A 19318-nucleotide genomic window follows, 5' to 3' on the forward strand; every position below is an offset into this window, starting at 1 on the left:
TTAATAAGACGGTTTAAATGCCCCTTAGAAGAGACGTGCAGGTCACAGTAGCTTAAAAAGACGGTTTAAATGCCCTTTGGAAGAGACATGCAGGTCGCAGCAGCTTAACAAGACTGTTTAAATTCCCCTTGGAAGAGACGTGCAGGTCGCAGTAGCTTAACAAGACGGTTTAAATGCCCTTTGGAAGAGCGGTGGAGGTCGCAGAAGCTTAACAAGACAGTTTAAATGCCCCTTGGAAGAGACGTGCAGGTCGCAGTAGCTTAACAAGACGGTTTAAATGCCCCTTGGAAGAGACGTGCAAGTCGCAGTAGCTTAACAAGACAATTTAAATGCCCCTTGGAAGAGACGTGCAGGTCACAGGATCTTAATAAGATGGTTAAATGCCCCTTGGAAGAGAAGTGGAGGTCGCAGTAGTTTACCAAGACGATTTAAATGCCCTTTGGAAGAGACATGCAGGTCGCAATAGCTTAACAAGACGGTTTAAATGCCCCTTGGAAGAGACGTGCAAGTCGCAGTAGCTTAACAAGACAATTTAAATGACCCTTGGAAGAGACGTGCAGGTCACAGTAGTTTAACAAGACGGTTTAAATGCCCTTTGGAAGAGACGTGCAGGTCGCAGTAGCATAAAAAGACGGTATAAATGCCCCTTGGAAGAGACGTCCAAGTCGCAGTAGCTTAACAAGACAATTTAAATGCCCCTTGGAAGAGACGTGCAGGTCGCAGTAGCTTAACAAGACGATTTAAATGCCCCTTGGAAGAGCGGTGGAGGTCGCAGAAGCTTAACAAGACAGTTTAAATGCCCCTTGGAAGAGACGTGCCGGTCACAGGAGCTTAATAAGACGGTTTAAATGTCCCTTGGAAGAGACGTGCAGGTCGCAGTAGCTTAACAAGATGGTTTAAATGCCCCTTGGAAGAGCCGCACAGGTAGCAGTAGCTTAACAAGATGGTTTAAATGCCTCTTGGAAGAGCGGTGTAGGTCACAGTAGCTTAACAAGACAGTTTAAATGCCCTTGGAAGAGACGTGCAGGTCGCAGTAGCTTAACAAGACAGTTTAAATGCCCCTTGGAAGAGACGTGCAGGTCACAGTAGCTTAATAAGATGGTTTAAATGCCCCTTGGAAGAGACGTGCAGGTCGCAGTAGCTTAACAATACGGTTTAAATGCCCCCTTGGAAGAGACGTGCAAGTCGCAGTAGCTTAACAAGACGATTTAAATGCCCCTTGGAAGAGACGTGCATGTCGCAGTAGCTTAACAAGATGGTTTAAATGCCCCTTGGAAGAGACGTGCTGTTTGCAGTAGCTTAACAAGATGGTTTAAGTGCCCCTTGGAAGAGCGGTGGAGGTCGCAGAAGCTTAACCAGACAGTTTAAATGCCCCTTGGAAGAGACGTGCAGGTCACAGGAGATTAATAAGACGGTTTAAATGTCCCTTGGAAGAGACGTGCAGGTTGCAGTAGCTTAACAAGACAGTTTAAATGCCCCTTGGAAGAGACGTGCAGGTTGCAGTAGCTTAAAAAGACGATTTAAATGCCCCTTGGTAGAGCGGTGGAGGTCACAGTAGCTTAATAAGATGGTTTAAATGCCCCTTGGAAGAGAAGTGGAGGTCGCAGTAGTTTACCAAGACGATTTAAATGCCCTTTGGAAGAGACATGCAGGTCGCAATAGCTTAACAAGATGGTTTAAATGCACCTTGGAAGAGACGTGCAAGTCGCAGTAGCTTAACAAGACAATTTAAATGCCCCTTGGAAGAGACGTGCAGGTCGCAGTAGCTTAACAAGACGGTTTAAATGCCCTTGGAAGAGACGTGCAAGTCGCAGTAGCTTAACAAGACAATTTAAATGCCCCTTGGAAGAGACGTGCAGGTCGCAGTAACTTAACAAGACGATTTAAATGCCCCTTGGAAGAGCGGTGCAGGTCGCAGAAGCTTAAAAAGACAGTTTAAATGCCCCTTGGAAGAGACGTGGCGGTCACAGGAGCTTAATAAGACGGTTTAAATGTCCCTTGGAAGAGACGTGCAGGTCGCAGTAGCTTAACAAGATGGTTTAAATGCCCCTTGGAAGAGACGCGCAGGTCGCAGTAGCTTAACAAGACGGTTTAAATGCCACTTGGAAGAGCGGTGTAGGTCACAGTAGCTTAACAAGACAGTTTAAATGCCCTTGAAAGAGACGTGCAGGTCGCAGTAGCTCAACAAGACAGTTTAAATGCCCCTTGGAAGAGACGTGCAGGTCGCAGTAGCTTAATAAGATGGTTTAAATGCCTCTTGGAAGAGACGTGCAGGTCGCAGAAGCTTAATAATTCGGTTTAAATTCCCCTTGCAAGAGACGTGCAGGTCGCAGTAGCTTAATAAGACGGTTTAAATGCCCCTTGGAAAAGACGTGCAGGTCGCAGTAGCTTAAAAAGACGGTTTAAATGCCCTTTGGAAGAGACATGCAGGTCGCAGCAGCTTAACAAGACTGTTTAAATGCCCCTTGGAAGAGACGTGCAGGTCGCAGTAGCTTAACAAGACGGTTTAAATGCCCCTTGGAAGAGACGTGCAGGTCGCAGTAGCTTAACAAGACGGTTTAAATACCCCTTGGAAGAGACGTGCTGGTCGCAGTAGCTTAACAAGATGGTTTAAGTGCCCCTTGGAAGAGCGGTGGAGGTCGCAGAAGCTTAGCAAGACAGTTTAAATGCCCCATGGAAGAGACGTGCAGGTCACAGGAGCTTAATAAGACGTTTTAAATGTCCCTTGGAAGAGAGGTGCAGGTCGCAGTAGCTTAACAAGACGGTTTAAATGCCCCTTCGAAGAGACGCGCAGGTCGCAGTAGCTTAACAAGACGGTTTAAATGCCACTTGGAAGAGCGGTGTAGGTCACAGTAGCTTAACAAGATGGTTTAAATGCCCCTTGGAAGGAAAGTTCAGGTCGCAGTAGCTTACCAAGACGATTTAAATGCCCTTTGGAAGAGACATGCAGGTAGCAGTAGCTTAACAAGACGGTTTAAATGCCCCTTGGAAGAGCGGTGTAGGTCGCAGTAGCTTAACAAGACAGTTTAAATGCCCTTTGGAAGAGACATGCAGGTCACAGCAGCTTAACAAGACTGTTTAAATGCCGCGTGGAAGAGACGTGCAGGTCGCAGTAGCTTAACAAGATGGTTTAAATGCCCCTTGGCAGAGACATGCAGGTCGCAGTAGCTTAACAAGACGGTTCAAATGCCCCATTGAAGAGACGTACAGCTCGCAGCAGCTTAACAAGACGGTTTAAATGCCCCTTGGAAAAGTGGTGGAGGTTACAGTAGCTTAACAAGATGGTTAAAATGCACCTTGGAAGAGACGTGCAAGTCGCAGTAGCTTAACAAGATGATTTAAATGCCCCTGGAAGAGACGTGCAGGTCGCAGTAGCTTAACAAGACGGTTTAAATGCCATTTCGAAGAGACGCGCAGGTCGCAGTAGCTTAACAAGACGGTGTAAATGCCACTTGGAAGAGCAGTGTAGGTCACAGTAGCTTAACAAGACAGTTTAAATGCCCCTTGGAAGAGACGTGCAGGTCGCAGTATCTTAAAAAGACAATTTAAATGCCCCTTGGAAGAGACGTGCAGGTCGCAGTAGCTTAACAAGACGGTTTAAATGCCCCCTTGGAAGAGACGTGCAGGTCGCCGTAGCTTAACAAGACGGTTTAAATGCCCCTTGGAAAAGACGTGAAGTTCGCAGTAGCTTAACAAGATTGTTTAAATGCCCCTTGGAAGAGACGTGGAGGTCGCAGTAGCTTAACAAGACAGTTTAAATGCCCCTTGGAAGAGACATGCAGGTCACAGTAGCTTAACAAGACGGTTTAAATGCCCCTTGGAAGAGACGTGCAGGTCGCAGTAGCTTAACAAGATGGTTTAAATGCCCCTTGGAACAGACGTGCACGTCGCAGTAGCTTACCAAGACGGTTTAAATGCCCTTTGGACGAGACGTGCAGGTCGCAGTAGCTTAACAAGACAGTTTAAATGCCCCTTGGAAGAGACGTGAAGGCCGCAGTAGCTTAATAATACGGTTTAAATTCCCCTTGCAAGAGACGTGCAGGTCGCAGTAGCTTAAAAAGACGGTTTAAATGCCCTTTGGAAGAGACATGCAGGTCGCAGCAGCTTAACAAGACAGTTTAAATGCCCCTTGGAAGAGACGTGCAGGTCGCAGTAGCTTAAAAAGACGGTTTAAATGCCCTTTGGAAGAGACATGCAGGTCGCAGCAGCTTAACAAGACGGTTTAAATGCCCCTTGGAAGAGACGTGCAGGTCGCAGTAGCTTAACAAGACGGTTTAAATACCCCTTGGTAGAGCGGTGGAGGTCACAGTAGCTTAACAAGATGGTTTAAATGCCCCTTGGAAGAGAAGTGCAGGTCGCAGTAGCTTACCAAGACGATTTAAATGCCCTTTGGAAGAGACATGCAGGTCGCAGTAGCTTAACAAGACGGTTTAAATGCCCCTTGGAAGAGCGGTGTAGGTCGCAGTAGCTTAACAAGACAGTTTAAATTCCCTTTGGAAGAGACATGCAGGTCACAGCAGCTTAAGAAGACTGTTTAAATGCCGCGTGGAAGAGACGTGCAGGTCACAGTAGCTTAACAAGATGGTTTAAATGCCCCTTGGTAGAGACATGCAGGTCGCAGTAGCTTAACAAGACGGTTCAAATGCCCCATTGAAGAGACGTGCAGGTCGCAGCAGCTTAACAAGACGGTTTAAATGCTCCTTGGAAAAGTGGTGGAGGTTATAGTAGCTTAACAAGATGGTTTAAATGCCCCTTGGAAGAGACGTGCAAGTCGCAGTATCTTAACAAGACGATTTAAATGCCCCCTGGAAGAGTCGTGCAGGTCACAGGATCTTAATAAGACGGTTTTAATGTCCCCTCGAAGAGACGTGCAGGTCGCAGTAGCTTACCAAGACTGTTTAAATGGCCCTTGGAAGAGTCGTGCATGTCGCAGTAGCTTAACAAGACTGTTTAAATGCCCCTTGGAAGAGACTTGCAGGTCGCAGTAGCTTAACAAGACATTTTAAATGCCCCTTGGAAGAGACGTGCAGGTCGCAGTAGCTTAATAAGATGGTTTAAATGCCCCTTGGAAGAGACGTGCAGGTCGCAGTAGCTTAACAAGACGGTTTAAATGCCCCCTTGGAAAAGACGTGAAGTTCTCAGTAGCTTAACAAGATGGTTTAAATGCCCCTTGGAAGAGACATGCAGGTCACAGTAGCTTAACAAGACGGTTTAAATGCCCTTTGGAAGAGACGTGCAGGTCGCAGTAGCTTAACAAGACGGTTTAAATGCCCCTTGGAAGCGACGTGCAGGTCGCAGTAGCTTAACAAGATGGTTTAAATGCCCCTTGGAACAGACGTGCAGGACGCAGTAGATTAACAAGACGGTTTAAATGCCCTTTGGAAGAGACGTGCAGGTCGCAGTAGCTTAACAAGACAGTTTAAATGCCCCTTGGAAGAGACGTGAAGGTCGCAGAAGCTTAATAATTCGGTTTATATTCCCCTTGCAAGAGACGTGCAGGTCGCAGTAGCTTAATAAGACGGTTTAAATGCCCCTTGGAAGAGACGTGCAGGTCGCAGTAGCTTAAAAAGACGGTTTAAATGCCCTTTGGAAGAGACATGCAGGTCGCAGCAGCTTAACAAGACTGTTTAAATGCCCCTTGGAAGAGACGTGCATGTGGCAGTAGCTTAACAAGACGGTTTAAATGCCCCTTGGAAGAGACGTGCAGGTCGCAGTAGCTTAACAAGACGGTTTAAATACCCCTTGGAAGAGACGTGCTGGTCGCAGTAGCTTAACAAGATGGTTTAAGTGCCCCTTGGAAGAGCGGTGGAGGTCGCAGAAGCTTAACAAGACAGTATAAATGCCCCTTGGAAGAGACGTGCAGGTCACAGGAGCTTAATAAGACGTTTTAAATGTCCCTTGGAAGAGACGTGCAGGTCGCAGAAGCTTAACAAGACGGTTTAAATGCCCCTTCGAAGAGACGTGAAGTTCGCAGTAGCTTAACAAGATTGTTTAAATGCCCCTTGGAAGAGACGTGCAGGTCGCAGTAGCTTAATAAGATGGTTTAAATGCCCCTTGGAAGAGACGTGCAGGTCGCAGTAGTTTAACAAGACGGTTTAAATGCCCCCTTGGAAGAAACGTGCAGGTCGCAGTAGCTTAACAAGACGGTTTAAATGCCCCTTGGAAAAGACGTGAAGTTCGCAGTAGCTTAACAAGATTGTTTAAATGCCCCTTGGAAGAGACGTGCAGGTCGCAGTAGCTTAACAAGACAGTTTAAATGCCCCTTGGAAAAGTGGTGGAGGTTACAGTAGATTAACAAGATGGTTTAAATGCCCCTTGGAAGAGACGTGCAAGTCGCAGTAGCTTAACAAGACGATTTAAATGCCCCCTGGAAGAGACGTGCAGGTCGCAGTAGCTTAACAAGACGGTTTAAAAGCCCCTTGGAAGAGATGTGCAGGTCACAGGATCTTAATAAGACGGTTTAAATGTCCCTTCGAAGAGCCGTGCAGGTCGCAGTAGCTTACCAAGACGGTTTAAATTGCCCTTGGAAGAGTCGTGCAGGTCGCAGTAGCTTAACAAGACTGTTTAAATGCCCCTTGGAAGAGACTTGCAGGTTGCAGTAGCTTAATAAGACGGTTTAAATGCCCCTTGCAAGAGACGTGCAGGTCACAGTAGCTTAAAAAGACGGCTTAAATGCCACTTGGAAGAGACGTGCAGGTCGCAGTAGCTTAGCAAGACAGTTTGAATGCCCCTTGGAAGAGACGTGCAGCTCGCAGTAGCTTAATAAGACGGTTTAAATGCCCCTTGGATGAGCGGTGGAGGTCGCATTAGCTTAACAAGACAGTTTAAATGCCCCTTGGAAGAGACGTGCAGGTCGCAGTAGCTTAACAAGACAGTTTAAATGCCCCTTGGAAGAGACGTGCAGGTCGCAGTAGCTTAACAAGAAGGTTTAAATGCCCATTGGAAGAGACGTGCAGGTCGCAGTAGCTTAACAAGACAGTTTAAATGCCCCTTGAAAGAGACGTGCTGGTCGTAGTAGCTTAACAAGACTGTTTAAATGCCCCTTGTAAGTGCGGTGGAGGTCGCAGTAGCTTAACAAGACCATTTGAATTCCCCTTGGAAGAAACGTGCAGGTCACAGGATCTTAATAAGACAGTTTAAATGCCCCTTGGAAGAGACGTGAAGGTCACAGTAGATTAATAAGATGGTTTAAATGCCCCTTGCAAGTGACGTGCAGGTCGCAGTAGCTTAATAAGACGATTTAAATGCCCCTTGAGAAGAGACGTGCAGGTCGCAGTAGCTTAACAAGACGGTTTAAATGCCCCTTGGAAATGTGGTGGAGGTTACAGTAGCTTAATAAGACGGTTTAAATGCCCCTTGCAGAAGACGTGCAGGTCACAGTAGCTTAACAAGACTGTTTAAATGCCCCTTGGAAGAGACGTGCATGTGGCAGTAGCTTAACAAGACGGTTTAAATGCCCCTTGGAAGAGACGTGCAGGTCGCAGTAGCTTAACAAGACGGTTTAAATACCCCTTGGAAGAGACGTGCTGGTCGCAGTAGCTTAACAAGATGGTTTAAGTGCCCCTTGGAAGAGCGGTGGAGGTCGCAGAAGCTTAACAAGACAGTATAAATGCCCCTTGGAAGAGACGTGCAGGTCACAGGAGCTTAATAAGACGTTTTAAATGTCCCTTGGAAGAGACGTGCAGGTCGCAGAAGCTTAACAAGACGGTTTAAATGCCCCTTCGAAGAGACGTGAAGTTCGCAGTAGCTTAACAAGATTGTTTAAATGCCCCTTGGAAGAGACGTGCAGGTCGCAGTAGCTTAATAAGATGGTTTAAATGCCCCTTGGAAGAGACGTGCAGGTCGCAGTAGCTTAACAAGACGGTTTAAATGCCCCCTTGGAAGAAACGTGCAGGTCGCAGTAGCTTAACAAGACGGTTTAAATGCCCCTTGGAAAAGACGTGAAGTTCGCAGTAGCTTAACAAGATTGTTTAAATGCCCCTTGGAAGAGACGTGCAGGTCGCAGTAGCTTAACAAGACAGTTTAAATGCCCCTTGGAAGAGACATGCAGGTCACAGTAGCTTACCAAGACGGTTTAAATGCCCCTTGGAAGAGACGTGCAGGTCGCAGTAGCTTAACAAGATGGTTTAAATGCCCCTTGGAACAGACGTGCAGGTCGCAGTAGCTTACCAAGACGGTTTAAATGCCCTTTGGAAGAGACGTGCAGGTCGCAGTAGCTTAACAAGACAGTTTAAATGCCCCTTGGAAGAGACGTGAAGGTCGCAGTAGCTTAATAATACGGTTTAAATTCCCCTTGCAAGAGACGTGCAGGTCGCAGTAGCTTAATAAGACAGTTTAAATGCCCCTTAGAAGAGACGTGCAGGTGGCAGTATCTTAAAAAGACGGTTTAAATGCCCTTTGGAAGAGACATGCAGGTCGCAGCAGCTTAATAAGACGGATTAAATGCCCCTTGGAAGAGACGTGCAGGTCGCAGTAGCTTAACAAGACGGTTTAAATACCCCTTGGAAGAGACGTGCTGGTCGCAGTAGCTTAACAAGATGGTTTAAGTGCTCCTTGGAAGAGCGGTGGAGGTCGCAGAAGCTTAACAAGACAGTTTAAATGCCCCTTGGAAGAGACGTGCAGGTCACAGGAGCTTAATAAGAAGGTTTAAATGTCCCTTGGAAGAGACGTGCAGGTCCCAGTAGCTTAACAAGACAGTTTAAATGCCCCTTGGAAGAGACGTGCAGGTTGCAGTAGCTTAAAAACAAGGTTTAAATGCCCCTTGGTAGAGCGGTGGAGGTCACAGTAGCTTAACAAGATGGTTTAAATGCCCCTTGGAAGAGAAGTGCCGGTCGCAGTAGCTTACCAAGACGATTTAAATGCCCTTTGGAAGAGACATGCAGGTCGCAGTAGCTTAACAAGACGGTTTAAATGCCCCTTGGAAGAGCGGTGGAGGTCGCAGTAGCTTAACAAGAGAGTTTAAATGCCCTTTGGAGGAGACATGCAGGTCACAGCAGCTTAGCAAGACTGTTTAAATGCCGCGTGGAAGAGACGTGCAGGTCGCAGTAGCTTAACAAGACGGTTTAAATGCCCCTTGGAAAAGTGGTGGAGGTTACAGTAGATTAACAAGACGATTTAAATGCCCCCTGGAAGAGACGTGCAGGTCGCAGTAGCTTAACAAGACGGTTTAAAAGCCCCTTGGAAGAGATGTGCAGGTCACAGGATCTTAATAAGACGGTTTAAATGTCCCTTCGAAGAGCCGTGCAGGTCGCAGTAGCTTACCAAGACGGTTTAAATTGCCCTTGGAAGAGTCGTGCAGGTCGCAGTAGCTTAACAAGACTGTTTAAATGCCCCTTGGAAGAGACTTGCAGGTTGCAGTAGCTTAATAAGACGGTTTAAATGCCCCTTGCAAGAGACGTGCAGGTCACAGTAGCTTAAAAAGACGGCTTAAATGCCACTTGGAAGAGACGTGCAGGTCGCAGTAGCTTAGCAAGACAGTTTAAATGCCCCTTGGAAGAGACGTGCAGGTCGCAGTAGCTTAATAAGACGGTTTAAATGCCCCTTGGATGAGCGGTGGAGGTCGCATTAGCTTAACAAGACAGTTTAAATGCCCCTTGGAAGAGACGTGCAGGTCGCAGTAGCTTAACAAGACAGTTTAAATGCCCCTTGGAAGAGACGTGCAGGTCGCAGTAGCTTAACAAGAAGGTTTAAATGCCCATTGGAAGAGACGTGCAGGTCGCAGTAGCTTAACAAGACAGTTTAAATGCCCCTTGAAAGAGACGTGCTGGTCGTAGTAGCTTAACAAGACTGTTTAAATGCCCCTTGTAAGTGCGGTGGAGGTCGCAGTAGCTTAACAAGACCATTTGAATTCCCCTTGGAAGAAACGTGCAGGTCACAGGATCTTAATAAGACAGTTTAAATGCCCCTTGGAAGAGACGTGAAGGTCACAGTAGATTAATAAGATGGTTTAAATGCCCCTTGCAAGTGACGTGCAGGTCGCAGTAGCTTAATAAGACGATTTAAATGCCCCTTGAGAAGAGACGTGCAGGTCGCAGTAGCTTAACAAGACGGTTTAAATGCCCCTTGGAAATGTGGTGGAGGTTACAGTAGCTTAATAAGACGGTTTAAATGCCCCTTGCAGAAGACGTGCAGGTCACAGTAGCTTAACAAGACGGTTTAAATGCCATTTGGGAGAGACGTGCATGTCGCAGTAGCTTAACAAGATGGTTTAAATGCCCCTTGGAAGAGTAGTGGAGGTCGAATTAGCTTAACAAGACGGTTTAAATGCCCCTTGGAATAGACATGCAGGTCACAGTAGCTTAACAAGACGGTTTAAATGCCCCTTGGAAGAGACGTGCAGGTCGCAGTAGCTTAACAAGATGGTTTAAATGCCCCTTGGAAGAGACATGCAGGTCGCAGTAGCTTAACAAGACGGATTAAATGCCCCTTGGAAAAGACGTGCAGGTCGCAGTAGCTTAACAAGACGGTTTAAATGCCCCTTGGAAATGTGGTGGAGGTTACAGTAGCTTAACAAGACGGTTTAAATGCCCCTTGGAAGAGACGTGCAGGTCGCAGTAGCCTAGCAAGACTGTTTAAATGCCCCTTGGAAGAGACGTGCAGGTCGCAGTAGCTTAACAAGACAGTTTAAATGCCCCTTGGAAGAGACGTGCAGGTCACAGGATCATAACAAGACGGTTTACATGTCCCTTGGAAGAGACATGCAGGTCGCAGTAGCTTACCAAGACGGTTTAAATGGCCCTTGGAAGAGACGTGCAGGTCGCAGAAGCTTAACAAGACGGTTTAAATGCCCCTTGGAAGAGACGTGCTGGTCACAGTAGCTTAACAAGACGGTTTAAATGCCACTTGCAAATGTGGTGGAGGTTACAGTAGCTTAACAAGATGGTTTAAATGCCCCTTGGAAGAGACATGCAGGTCGCAGTAGCTTAACAAGACGGTTTAAATGCCCCTTGGAAGAGACGTGCAGGTCGCAGTAGCTTAACAAGACTGTTTAAATGCCCCTTGGAAGAGACGTGCTGGTCACAGTAGCTTAACAAGACGGTTTAAATGCCCCTTGGAAATGTGGTGGAGGTTACAGTAGCTTAACAAGACGGTTTAAATGCCCCTTGGAAGAGACGTGCAGGTCGCAGTAGCTTAACAAGACTGTTTAAATGCCCCTTGGAAGAGACGTGCAGGTCGCAGTAGCTTAACAAGACAGTTTAAATATCCCTTGGAAGATCGGTGGAGGTCGCAGAAGCTTTACAAGACAGTTTAAATGCCCCTTGTAAGAGACGTGCAGGTCACAGGATCTTAATAAGACGGTTTAAATGTCCCTTGGAAGAGACATGCAAGTCGCAGTAGCTTACCAAGACGGTTTAAATGGCCCTTGGAAGAGACGTGCAGGTCGCAGTAGCTTAACAAGATGGTTTAAATGCCCCTTGGAAGACACGTGCTGGTCACAGTAGCTTAACAAGACGGTTTAAATGCCACTTGGAAATGTGGTGGAGGTTACAGTAGCTTAACAAGATGGTTTAAATGCCACTTGGAAGAGACATGCAGGTCGCAGTAGCTTAACAAGACTGTTTAAATGCCCCTTGGAAGAGAAGTGCTGGTCACAGTAGCTTAACAAGACGGTTTAAATGCCCCTTGGAAATGTCGTGGAGGTTACAGTAGCTTAACAAGATGGTTTAAATGCCCCTTGGATGAGCGGTGGAGGTCGCATTAGCTTAACAAGACGGTTTAAATGCCCATTGGAATAGAGGTGCAGGTCGCAGTAGCTTAATAAGACGGTTTAAATGCCCCTTGGAAGAGACATGCAGGTCGCAGTAGCTTAACAAGACAGTTTAAATGCCCCTTGGAAGAGACATGCAGGTCGCAGTAGCTTAAAAAGACGGTTTAAAGGCCCTTTGGAAGAGACATGCAGGTCGCAGCAGCTTAACAAGACGGTTTAAATGCCACTTGGAAGAGACGTGCAGGTCGCAGTAGCTTAACAAGATGGTTTAAATGCCCCTTGGAAGAGTGGTGGAGGTCGCATTAGCTTAACAAGACGGTTTAAATGCCCATTGGAAGAGAGGTGCAGGTCGCAGTAGCTTAATAAGACGGTTTAAATGCCCCTTGGAAGAGCGGTGGAAGTCGCAGTAGCTTAACAAGACGGTTTAAATGCCCCTTGGAAGAGACGTGCAAGTCGCAGTAGCTTAACAAGACAATTTAAATGCCCCTTGGAAGAGACGTGCTGGTCGCAGTAGCTTAACAAGATGGTTTAAGTGCTCCTTGGAAGAGCGGTGGAGGTCGCAGAAGCTTAACAAGACAGTTTAAATGCCCCTTGGAAGAGACGTGCAGGTCACAGGAGCTTAATAAGAAGGTTTAAATGTCCCTTGGAAGAGACGTGCAGGTCGCAGTAGCTTAACAAGACAGTTTAAATGCCCCTTGGAAGAGACGTGCAGGTTGCAGTAGCTTAAAAAGACGGTTTAAATGCCCCTTGGTAGAGCGGTGGAGGTCACAGTAGCTTAACAAGATGGTTTAAATGCCCCTTGGAAGAGAAGTGCCGGTCGCAGTAGCTTACCAAGACGATTTAACTGCCCTTTGGAAGAGACATGCAGGTCGCAGTAGCTTAACAAGACGGTTTAAATGCCCCTTCGAAGAGCGGTGGAGGTCGCAGTAGCTTAGCAAGAGAGTTTAAATGCCCTTTGGAAGAGACATGCAGGTCACAGCAGCTTAGCAAGACTGTTTAAATGCCGCGTGGAAGAGACGTGCAGGTCGCAGTAGCTTAACAAGATGGTTTAAATGCCCCTTGGTAGAGACATGCAGGTCGCAGTAGCTTAACAAGACGGTTCAAATGCCCCATTGAAGAGACGTGCAGGTCGCAGCAGCTTAACAAGACGGTTTAAATTCCCCTTGGAAAAGTGTTGGAGGTTACAGTAGATTAACAAGATGGTTTAAATGCCCCTTGGAAGAGACGTGCAAGTCGCAGTAGCTTAACAAGACGATTTAAATGCCCCCTGGAAGAGACGTGCAGGTCGCAGTAGCTTAACAAGACGGTTTAAAAGCCCCTTGGAAGAGACGTGCAGGTCACAGGATCTTAATAAGACGGTTTAAATGTCCCTTCGAAGAGACGTGCAGGTCGCAGTAGCTTACCAAGACGGTTTAAATTGCCCTTGGAAGAGTCGTGCAGGTCGCAGTAGCTTAACAAGACTGTTTAAATGCCCCTTGGAAGAGACTTGCAGGTTGCAGTAGCTTAATAAGACGGTTTAAATGCCCCTTGCAAGAGACGTGCAGGTCACAGTAGCTTAAAAAGACGGCTTAAATGCCACTTGGAAGAGACGTGCAGGTCGCAGTAGCTTAGCAAGACAGTTTAAATGCCCCTTGGAAGAGACGTGCAGGTCGCAGTAGCTTAATAAGACGGTTTAAATGCCCCTTGGATGAGCGGTGGAGGTCGCATTAGCTTAACAAGACGGTTTAAATGCCCCTTGGAAGAGACCTGCAGGTCGCAGTAGCTTAACAAGACAGTTTAAATGCCCCTTGGAAGAGACGTGCAGGTCGCAGTAGCTTAACAAGACAGTTTAAATGCCCCTTGGAAGAGACATGCAGGTCGCAGTAGCTTAACAAGACAGTTTAAATGCCCCTTGGAAGAGACGTGCAGGTCGCAGTAGCTCAATAAGATGGTTTATATGCCCCTTGGAAGGGAAGTGCAGGTCGCAGTAGCTTAACAAGACGGTTTAAATTCCCCTTGGAAATGTGGTGGAGGTTACAGTAGCTTAACAAGACGGTTTAAATGCCCCTTGGAAGAGACGTGCAGGTCGCAGTAGCTTAACAAGACAGTTTAAATGCCCCTTGGAAGAGACGTGCAGGTCGCAGTAGCTTAACAAGACAGTTTAAATGCCCCTTGGAAGAGACGTGCAGGTCGCAGTAGCTCAATAAGATGGTTTATATGCCCCTTGGAAGGGAAGTGCAGGTCGCAGTAGCTTAACAAGACGGTTTAAATTCCCCTTGGAAATGTGGTGGAGGTTACAGTAGCTTAACAAGACGGTTTAAATGCCCCTTGGAAGAGACGTGCAGGTCGCAGTAGCTTAACAAGACTGTTTAAATGCCCCTTGGAAGAGACTTGCAGGTCGCAGTAGCTTAACAAGACAGTTTAAATGCCCCTTGGAAGAGACGTGCAGGTCACAGGATCTTAATAAGACGGTTTAAATGTCCCTTGGAAGAGACATGCAGGTCGCAGTAGCTTACCAAGATGGTTTAAATGGCCCTTGGAAGAGACGTGCAGGTCGCAGTAGCTTAACAAGACGGTTTAAATGCCCCTTGGAAGAGACGTGCTGGTCACAGTAGCTTAACAAGACGGTTTAAATGCCATTTGGAATTGTGGTGGAGGTTACAGTAGCTTAACAAGATGGTTTAAATGCCCCTTGGAAGAGACATGCAGGTCGCAGTAGCTAAAGAAGACGGTTTAAATGCCCCTTGGAAGAGACGTGCAGGTCGCAGTAGCTTAACAAGACTGTTTAAATGCCCCTTGGAAGAGACGTGCAGGTCACAGTAGCTTAACAAGACGGTTTAAATGCCCCTTGGAAGAGAAGTGCTGGTCGCAGTAGCTTAAAAAGACGGTTTAAAGGCCCTTTGGAAAGGACGTGCTGGTCGCAGTAGCTTAAAAAGACGGTTTAAAGGCCCTTTGGAAGAGACATGCAGGTCGCAGCAGCTTAACAAGTCGGTTTAAATGCCACTTGGAAGAGACGTGCAGGTCGCAGTAGCTTAACAAGACAATTTAAATGCCCCTTGGAAGAGACGTGCAGGTCGCAGTAGCTTAACAAGACGGTTTAAATGCCCCTTGGAAGAGACGTGCAGGTCGCAGTAGCTTAACAAGACGGTTTAAATGTCCCTTGGAAGAGACGTGCAGGTCGCAGTAGCTTAACAAGACGGTTTAAATGCCCCTTGGAAGAGACGTGCAGGTCGCAGTAGTTTAACAAGACGGTTTAAATGCCACTTGGAAGAGCGGTGTAGGTCACAGTAGCTTAACAAGACAGTTTAAATGCCCTTGGAAGAGACGTGCAGGTCGCAGTAGCTTAACAAGACAGTTTAAATGCCCCTTGGAAGAGACGTGTAGGTCGCAGTAGCTTAATAAGATGGTTTAAATGCCCCATGGAAGAGACGTGCAGGTCACAGTAGCTTAACAAGGCGGTTTAAATGCCCCATTGAAGAGACTTGCAGGTCGCAGTAGCTTAACAAGACGGTTTAAATGCCCCTTGGAGGAGACGTGCTGGTCGCAGTAGCTTAACAAGATGGTTTAAGTGCCCCTTGGAAGAGCGGTGGAGGTCGCAGAAGCTTAACCAGACAGTTTAAATGCCCCTTGGAAGAGACGTGCAGGTCACAGGAGCTTAATAAGACGGTTTAAATGTCCCTTGGAAGAGACGTGCAGGTCGCAGTAGCTTAACAAGACAGTTTAAATGCCCCTTGGAAGAGACGTGCAGGTTGCAGTAGCTTAAAAAGACGGTTTAAATGCCCCTTGGTAGAGCGGTGGAGGTCACAGTAGCTTAACAAGACAGTTTAAATGCCCCTTGGAAGAGACGTGCAGGTCACAGGATCTTAATAAGACGGTTTAAATGTCCCTTGGAAGAGACATGCAGGTCGCAGTAGCTTACCAAGATGGTTTAAATGGCCCTTGGAAGAGACGTGCAGGTCGCAGTAGCTTAACAAGACGGTTTAAATGCCCCTTGGAAGAGACGTGCTGGTCACAGCAGCTTAACAAGACGGTTTAAATGCCACTTGGAATTGTGGTGGAGGTTACAGTAGCTTAACAAGATGGTTTAAATGCCCCTTGGAAGAGACATGCAGGTCGCAGTAGCTAAAGAAGACGGTTTAAATGCCCCTTGGAAGAGACGTGCAGGTCGCAGTAGCTTAACAAGACTGTTTAAATGCCCCTTGGAAGAGACGTGCAGGTCACAGTAGCTTAACAAGACGGTTTAAATGCCCCTTGGAAGAGAAGTGCTGGTCGCAGTAGCTTAAAAAGACGGTTTAAAGGCCCTTTGGAAGGGACGTGCTGGTCGCAGTAGCTTAAAAAGACGGTTTAAAGGCCCTTTGGAAGAGACATGCAGGTCGCTGTAGCTTAACAAGACGGTTTAAATGCCCCTTGGAGGAGACGTGCTGGTCGCAGTAGCTTAACAAGATGGTTTAAGTGCCCCTTGGAAGAGCGGTGGAGGTCGCAGAAGCTTAACCAGACAGTTTAAAGGCCCCTTGGAAGAGACGTGCAGGTCACAGGAGCTTAATAAGACGGTTTAAATGTCCCTTGGAAGAGACGTGCAGGTCGCAGTAGCTTAACAAGACAGTTTAAATGCCCCTTGGAAGAGACGTGCAGGTTGCAGTAGCTTAAAAAGACGGTTTAAATGCCCCTTGGTAGAGCGGTGGAGGTCACAGTAGCTTAACAACATGGTTTAAATGCCCCTTGGAAGAGAAGTGCAGGTCGCAGTAGCTTACCAATGCGATTTAAATGCCCTTTGGAAGAGACATGCAGGTCACAATAGCTTAACAAGACGGTTTAAATGCCCCTTGGAAGAGACGTGCAAGTCGCAGTAGCTTAACAAGACAATTTAAATGCCCCTTGGAAGAGACGTGCAGGTCGCAGTAGCTTAACAAAACGGTTTAAATGCCCCTTGGAAGAGCGGTGGAGGTCGCAGAAGCTTAATAAGATGGTTTAAATGTCCCTTGGAAGAGACGTGCAGGTCGCAGTAGCTTAACAAGACGGTTTAAATGCCCCTTGGAAGAGACGCGCAGGTCGCAGTAGCTTAACAAGACTGTTTAAATGCCAACTTGGAAGAGCGGTGTAGGTCACAGTAGCTTAACAAGACTGTTTAAATGCCCCTTGGAAGAGACTTGCAGGTCGCAGTAGCTTAATAAGATGGTTTAAATGCCCCTTGGAAGAGACTTGCAGGTCGCAGCAGCTTAACAAGACGGTTTAAATGCCCCCTAGGAAGAGACGTGCAGGTCGCAGTAGCTTAACAAGACGGTTTAAATGCCCCTTGGAAAAGACGTGAAGTTCGCAGTAGCTTAACAAGATTGTTTAAATGCCCCTTGGAAGAGACGTGCAGGTCGCAGTAGCTTAACAAGACAGTTTAAATGCCCCTTGGAAGAGACATGCAGGTCATAGTAGCTTAACAAGACGGTTTAAATGCCCCTTGGAAGAGACGTGCAGGTCGCAGTAGCTTAACAAGATGGTTTAAATGCCCCTTGGAACAGACGTGCAGGTCGCAGTAGATTAAAAAGACGGTTTAAATGCCCCTTGGAAGAGACGTGCAGGTCGCAGTAGCTTAACAAGACAGTTTAAATGCCCCTTGGAAGAGACGTGAAGGTCGCAGTAGCTTAATAAGACGGTTTAAATTCCCCTTGCAAGAGACGTGCAGGTCGCAGTAGCTTAACAAGACGGTTTAAATGCCACTTAGAAGAGACGTGCAGGTCGCAGTAGATTAAAAAGAAGGTTTAAATGCCCTTTGGAAGAGACATGCAGGTCGCAGCAGCTTAACAAGACTGTTTAAATGGCCCTTGGAACAGACGTGCAGGTCGCAGTAGCTTAACAAGACGGTTTAAACGCACCTTGGTAGAGACATGCAGGTCGCAGTAGCTTAACAAGACGGTTTAAATACCCCATTGAAGAGACGTGCAGGTCGCAGTAGCTTAACAATACGGTTTAAATGCCCCTTGGAAAAGTGGTGGAGGTTACAGTAGCTTAACAAGACAGTTTAAATGCCCCTTGGAAGAGACGTGCAGGTCACAGGAGCTTAATAAGACGGTTTAAATGTCCCTTGGAAGAGACCTGCAGGTCGCAGTAGCTTAACAAGACGGTTTAAATGCCCCTTGGAAGAGACGTGCAGGTCGCAGTAGCTTAACAAGACGGTTTAAATGCCACTTGAAAGAGCGGTGTAGGTCACAGTAGCTTAACAAGACAGTTTAAATGCCCTTGGAAGAGACGTGCAGGTCGCAGTAGCTTAACAAGACAGTTTAAATGCCCCTTGGAAGAGACGTGCAGGTCGCAGTAGCTTAATAAGATGGTTTAAATGCCCCTTGGAAGAGACGTGCAGGTCGCAGTAGCTTAACAAGACAGTTTAAATGCCCCTTGGAGGAGACTTGCTGGTCGCAGTAGCTTAATAAGATGGTTTAATTGCTCCTTGGAAGAGCGGTGGAGGTCGCAGAAGCTTAACCAGACAGTTTAAATGCCCCTTGGAAGAGACGTCCAGGTCACAGGAGCTTAATAAGACGGTTTAAATGTCCCTTGGAAGAGACGTGCAGGTCGCAGTAGCTTAACAAGACAGTTTAAATGCCCCTTGGAAGAGATGTGCAGGTTGCAGTAGCTTAAAAAGACGGTTTAAATGCCCCTTGGTACAGCGGTTGAGGTCACAGTAGCTTAACAAGATGGTTTAAATGCCCCTTGGAAGAGAAGTGCAGGTCGCAGTAGCTTACCAACACGATTTAAATGCCCTTTGGAAGAGACATGCAGGTCACAATAGCTTAACAAGACGGTTTAAATGCCCCTTGGAAGAGACGTGCAAGTCGCAGTAGCTTAACAAGACAATTTAAATGCCCCTTGGAAGAGACGTGCAGGTCGCAGTAGCTTAACAAGACGGTTTAAATGCCCCTTGGAAGAGCGGTGGAGGTCGCAGAAGCTTAACAAGACAGTTTAAATGCCCCTTGGAAGAGACGTGCCGGTCACAGGAGCTTAATAAGACGGCTTAAATGTCCCTTGGAAGAGACGTGCAGGTCGCAGTAGCTTAACAAGACGGTTTAAATGCCCCTTGGAAGAGACGCGCAGGTCGCAGTAGGTTAACAAGACTGTTTAAATGCCACTTGGAAGAGCGGTGTAGGTCACAGTAGCTTAACAAGACAGTTTAAATGCCCCTTGGAAGAGACGTGCAGGTCGCAGTAGCTTAATAAGATGGTTTAAATGCCCCTTGTAAGAGACATGCAGGTCGCAGTAGCTTAACAAGACGGTTTAAATACCCCCTTGGAAAAGACGTGAAGTTCTCAGTAGATTAACAAGATTGTTTAAATTCCCCTTGCAAGAGACGTGCAGGTCGCAGTTGCTTAACAAGACGGTTTAAATGCCCCTTGGAAGAGACGTGCAGGTCGCAGTAGCTTAACAAGACGGTTTAAATACCCCTTGGAAGAGACGTGCTGGTCGCAGTAGCTTAACAAGATGGTTTAAGTGCCCCTTGGAAGAGCGGTGGAGGTCGCAGAAGCTTAACAAGACAGTTTAAATGCCCCTTGGAAGAGACGTGCAGGTCATAGGAGCTAAATAAGACGGTTTTAAATGTCCCTTGGAAGAGACGTGCAGGTCGAAGTAGCTTAACAAGACGGTTTAAATGCC

The sequence above is a fragment of the Phyllobates terribilis genome, unplaced genomic scaffold (genome assembly GCF_046119375.1).
Source record: "Phyllobates terribilis strain yellow unplaced genomic scaffold, ASM4611937v1 Scaffold_23__1_contigs__length_19252631, whole genome shotgun sequence".
Lineage (NCBI taxonomy): Eukaryota > Metazoa > Chordata > Amphibia > Anura > Dendrobatidae > Phyllobates > Phyllobates terribilis.